Source organism: Hibiscus syriacus, unplaced genomic scaffold (genome assembly GCF_006381635.1).
Source record: "Hibiscus syriacus cultivar Baekdansim isolate YM2019G1 unplaced genomic scaffold, ASM638163v2 tig00112153_pilon, whole genome shotgun sequence".
Classification (NCBI taxonomy): Eukaryota; Viridiplantae; Streptophyta; class Magnoliopsida; order Malvales; family Malvaceae; genus Hibiscus; species Hibiscus syriacus.
The window spans coordinates 490,001-496,326 of NW_024063262.1; positions in this window are offsets into that span (position 1 = coordinate 490,001).

The following is a 6,326-nucleotide window of genomic DNA, read 5'->3' on the forward strand; positions in this document are numbered from 1 at the left end:
CAGATATAAGACTGTCTCTCTTTCAAACTCTAAGAATGACGCGAATTTCAGCTATTGTTTATTATGATGGAGAAATTCGGGAAGATGAAACCGACGTTTTCGTATCAAATCATTATGTTAAAATATCATTCAAGAGAAGCATAACTCTTGAGGAGCTGATAACGAAGATGAAGGTTCATGTTGGAAGTACTAGAAGAATGTCGTCGCTTCAGTACAGATTTCCAACATCATTGTTTCTATTAACTTATACAACGTTCAAACTATCGAACAATGATGATGTTGAAATAATGGTTGATTCTCAAAATCATTATTCGGACGCCGATACGGAGATGTATGTAAAGTTTATTGAGGTGCGTGCTGTTCGGGGTCTGTCATTAAGCTCCCACTATGGGCTGGATGAACAACCTGATCAAGGTGACATCCCAACTACAGTAATGTGTAATGATTTTGTAACATCCCAAACTACGAGTTAGTGGCTAAATTATAAAATTTTAGAATTTGGTCATTAAAGGTCAAAGGTCAAAGGTCAAAGGTCAAATAGGTCATTGAACAAGTAAAATAATTAAATAATAATTAGTGGGTATTATAATACCCATGTGATGCATGTTTGAAGAGATAAGTTTCTAGACTTATCTTCTTCATCTTCTTCTCTTCTCCAACGTGAGACTCCAAGCAAAGGTAAGTTTTCTAATTAGTTGATTATTTGTTCAATTAAAGGTTGGGTTTTGATCCTTAGATGATAATTAAGCTTAAGGAATGCTTAATTTGTCTTAAATCAAAAGATTAAGAAGTTATGAAAGATTAAAGAAAATGGGGTTTTAAGAGAATTTGTGGAAAAGAGTTGATAAGTTGAATTTGAAACTAAATTTGACTTGTCATCAACTTAATTAAGAGATATAAAGTGATAGAATTGAATTTAGAGTATATTGAAAATTTGGTATGATTATTGATTTTTATATGGAGAATAGGATTTTGAGGTTTGAGATGTAATAAATGAGTAGAAATTGATTTAAGTATGTATATTTGAGTTAAGAATATGAAAGGGAATGAAATATGAAGTATTGAAGCTAGAAATAGTGAATTTTCGTGTATTAATAGTGACTTATAGGCAAAATTTACAGATTTCTATAAGGGTATCGATACCTTAGGAAGGGTACCGATACCTTAGGGAGGGTATCGATACCCCCTAAAGGAAAAATGAAATTTTGGTTCATTAATCTAGCTTAAGTTATTAACATCAAGTTATAAGGTTTAGGCTTATGATAATCGTCTCGGAAATTATGTTTATGTAGATATTGAACCTAAACAAGTTTCGGAACAATCAAAGAATTAAGATTGAATCAAAGCAAGGCTAAGGTCAGTGCAATTTAATTTGTACTTATGTTATCGAACAAATATTGGCTTGCGATGAGCTAGTGACGAAGTTACTATAGTAAGAATTGACTCCTAAATATGTTAATTGATTTGTTATTTTTATGTGACATGACCTACATGATTACATGTTATATGCATCATTATACATGCGTATGTATGACATGTTATTATATGTGCTATGTGATATATGAACTTATGAGATTAAGTGAATGAACATAGATGATATATATATGATGATATAAGAATAAGACATGAATCAAATGATATGAGTTATATGGGAAATATATGTGAACAAGATATGAAATATATGTTTATGTGAAACCATGCAAAGTGATACGAGCTATGTGACATATGAATATGAAATCATATGAAAAGTGACATGAATTACATGAAAGTAAACTACGTTGATTATATGCACATGTGATATGTGATCATAATAGCAATGATATGAGTACATGAATATATGAAGCATAAGAAAAATGCCCATGTTATATGATACGAGAGCTATAGGTATAGTTGGCATGCCAAGAGTAGAGGGTCTACGCGGTCCTTCAGGACAAATTCTACGTAGTCATTCTGGACATATATGTATTCTCTAGAACATGTATAAGGTCTTTTGAGACACCTACTTGATCCTTGGTATATGTATATGATTCTTAAGGAATTTCTATGTGGTCCTTATGGACAGTCTTATATGGCACTACGGTGCAATTCTACGTGGCACTTCGGTGCAAATTTCTACGTGATCCTTCGGGACAAATTTTGTATGCCACTCAGTGGGACTTATACGTGCTGTGGTGACAGTATTAGTGCACAACCTCAACGTACTCACATACCTTCAGTTCTCAACAATGTACATGGGCTAATAAATAGATTTAATAAATATACTGAATATGATTTGTTATATGGAATAAATCACATGATTTATGTAATGGTGTATTGCTTGGTTAATGCATGATACGTTATGTATAAGATTGTTAAATTATAAGGATTAATGATAATGAATATGAAATGTTAAACGTGTTGATAAGGATATATGTTCATGTGGGTATATGTTACATAAATGATATATGTTTTTATATGATATGATCGTAAAAAATGTTCATGCATTTGATATGAATTATATGATGTTAAGTGCATTTCTTTATGAAATATTTTATGGTTTCCATTATATGTTTATATGCCTCACTAAGTCTATGACTTAGCATGTGATTGTTTCACACGTATGAATTTTTATGTGAAGTGTATTTTATGAGTTTTATACATGTTTGCCGAAGTTATTGTAGCAGTATTGTAGCAGGGTATCGATACCCTGTAGTAAGGTATCGATACCCCTGAAGCAATCAGGAAAAAAATTTAACATTCAGTACTGTTCACGGTATTGTTCATTACTGTTCATGCGGTACTGTTCATACCATATTTTATTGTTCATGAAAACGTATTTTTTCAAATTGGTTTTAACGAACATAATTCAACAATATATGATCATATTTTATTATTATAAGTTCAAATGTTATGTTATTTTTATACGAATATTGTTTTAAAAAATTAATGTGACATCTTGGACTCGTATTCGGGTCGGGTACGGGTTGGGGTGTTACATTTAATGGTATCAGAGCTACGGTTTAGCCGATTCTAGGCTAAAAATGAAGTCAAAAGTGTTTTAAAAAGTATACATGCCAACACAAAGTGAAAAAATTTCTGATATGATAGTGTAAGGAGTATACTGTCTTGATAATAGAGTTAAAGTGTTATGTTATATTAGATGTTTTAATCATGAGAGTTTCCCAAGTGAAGCACAAGATGATAGACCTGAAGGTAATAGCATTCACCTGCCTTGGCTAGGCAGGGAGAAGAGCGAACACCTCAGGGAGTGCTTATATAAGATTAGAGAATATTTCATGATGTTGAATGATATTATGATGTATTTTCAATTTTATACTTCTTTAACTCATAGAATGAATGTACTGAAATAGTTAAAAGAGTTAAGAGCACCCGAGTTCGAGGGTGAATTTGAGGAAGGTTCTGTTGTTATAGACCTTTGGGTTAAATGATATGAAGATAATGTTAGAAGGTTTTGTTTCTCCAAAGTGGAGAAGTTAAATTGAGAAGTTTCGTTACTACATGGGCAAGCTAAAGTATGGTGGACAAATGTCACCATAAGAACGTTAAAAGATCAAATGAGGTGGTTATTATTTGTAGAAGAGTTCAAGAATAAGTACATGGATGACCAGTTCATAAGAAAAATGAAGTTCGAATATATGAGCTTTAAGCAAGGGAATTACACATGCATGTGTATGAGTATAAGTTTAATAAGTTAAGCAGATTTATTGCTGAGTTGATTTTATTTAAGAAGGATAAAAAGGATATATGTGATTGGTTGTTTAAGGCTTGTGCCTTAAATTAAAAGAGTGTTACTGGTTTTGAATTTTTTTCTCCTTTCAAGAAATAATTAATCGCGTTAAAGCTCTAGAGAGAGCTCAGAATGAAAGGATTGGAGAACAAATATCTCAGATAATTAAGAAAATTAGTGCTTAATAAAGTTAAGTACTATCAAAGAAAGGTAGAGATTCTGGTTCTCAACTTTAAACCATATATGAATTAGTTTTATTCTCCGCCAGAGAATAAAGCCAATCAGTTCAGACGGATTGGAAATTATAGTATTAAAGGAACTTTATCGTTCTGAAATAGAATAGTTTCTTTACATCATGGACAAGATAAAGTAGAGGAGATGGATGTTAATTGGAGAATATTAAAAGACCAATGAATGGTTTAAGAATATGTATATCAGTGATTAGCTATAAGACAAATGTAAACGCAATGGTTGAATTCGAACTAAAGGAATCATATTATGGATAAGTGAGAATGAAGGTTTGATAAGTGAAGGAAATAGAGGATGAATTATTTTGACTGGAAAGAATATATATGGATAGTTTGATGAAGGTTTACGTTTGGATTGAAAGAAATAAGTTGAATAATATAGTGTGATAGTGGGTGTATTAAAGATAAAGAATTTGTATGTTTGACGGAAACTAAGGATTGATAGAAAAGTTAAAAGCATAAAGAGAGATAAGTATAAATGATATAAAATGAATATAAAAGCATAAGAGAAAAAGGTAATGAAAAAATTAAAATAATGAAGTGAAGTTTATGATAGCACGAAAGATTTATTGAAGAGGTGATATGTGAAAATAAATAGTAGACGTGTAAATAGTATTGTGTATAAGCAAGAGTTTGGATATGATAAGGGGTTTGTATTATAGATGGAAAGAGTTAGCGATGGCTAACAAAATTTTGTGATGGAAATATATTAGAATTATAAGATATTTTTAGGTTATGATAACTAAATATGAAGTGAATCCGAATACAATGTATGTCTTAATTATATAATGTGATGTGGTGAATGAGATAAGGATTTATATGTTTAAGAGAACATAAAGAATAAGAGAAAACTTTGAGAATGAGTATGTCGATGAACAATTTATAAGATAAAGGAAGTTACAATTTTTGATTTTGAAACAAAGGAATAATAATGTGTGTGAGTAAGATATCGTTAAGGAAAATTTCGATTGAAAAAGAAGGTATATGATTGAGTTGATAAGGGTTGTACCCCAGATTAAAAAGTTAAGGATTGCGTTCAGAAAATTGAATGTACAACCGAATAATGTTAGAGGATCTCCACTACTCTAAAGTGGAAAAGTTAGATGAAATAATTTAGTTGCTATGCGGATGAGTTAAAATATGGTAAACAAATGTTATAATAGGAATAATAGAAGATTCATTAATGTGAATATTGTTTCAGAAAGAGTTTAAAGAAATAGGTACATCAGTGATTATTTTATAAGATAGAAGACGTTGAAAGGTTGAGGAAATTTCATGATACATGAGAATGAATGTCGATTTGATAAGTTAAGTAAACTATTGTTGAGATAATTCTGATTGGAAAAAGGGTATATGATTTATTGATTAGGGCATGTGCCCTAGATTGAACAGTTGTTATTGATTAGTTGTAAGAGTAAAGGTGATAGAGTTATAAGAATGGAAGAAAAGATAAAGTGAGTTAATCAAGTATGATATGGATCTGGATATGGTTATTTATTTTGAGCATATAGATATGATCAAGGCAAGGAGATGGGTATTACATGTTTTAAAGAGAGCTTTGAGGAAGAAAAATACAAAGTACAAGAGATGGTAAAGAATGAAGTTTTCTATAAGTGAAGTTGCTTACCAAAGTTATAAAGATATGATAGGAAAAGAGTACGTGAAAATGAATGAAAAGATATGATCTATGTATAAGAGATTTTAATTTTAAAGGAATATTGAAATAAGGAAATGAAAGGATGAAGTATAAAGGATCAGATGTGATCAAGGTTATATGAAAGTTTAGATGATAAGTTCGAGATAGAAATAGGAAAAGTGTGCAAGGTGATGTAAAAAGATTGTTTGATTATGTAAAAGCATGTGTTTAATCACACTTAAAGAAGATTTAAGATTGTGTTCTTGGTCAAAGGATGATGGAATAAGAGTTTGGTTATTGTTATAAAATAATTAAAGATGGATTTATGATGTTAAGTGAGGAAAATGGATGTTATTATCTACGTGATGAATAATATTATAAGGATTTTAGAAAGGTCAAAGGAAAATACAAAATCGAATGAGATAAAAGACAGAAATGGATGAGGTTATTGGTTACTATTTATATGATAAGCGACAGTAGATGAATGAATAAAAAAATGTTAGTTGAAGAACTAAGGGAATGAAAGATTAAATAAAGGAAACAACATGAGAACATTAGAAGATATGTTCTTATCAATGTGTGCAATGAAAATTCGAGGACGATTTTTCTTAAAAGAAAGGGAAATTTGTAACATCCCAAACTACGGGTTAGTGACTAAATTGTAAATTTTTAGAATTTAGTGATTAAAGTGGAAAAGTTGAATAGTTCAATGACT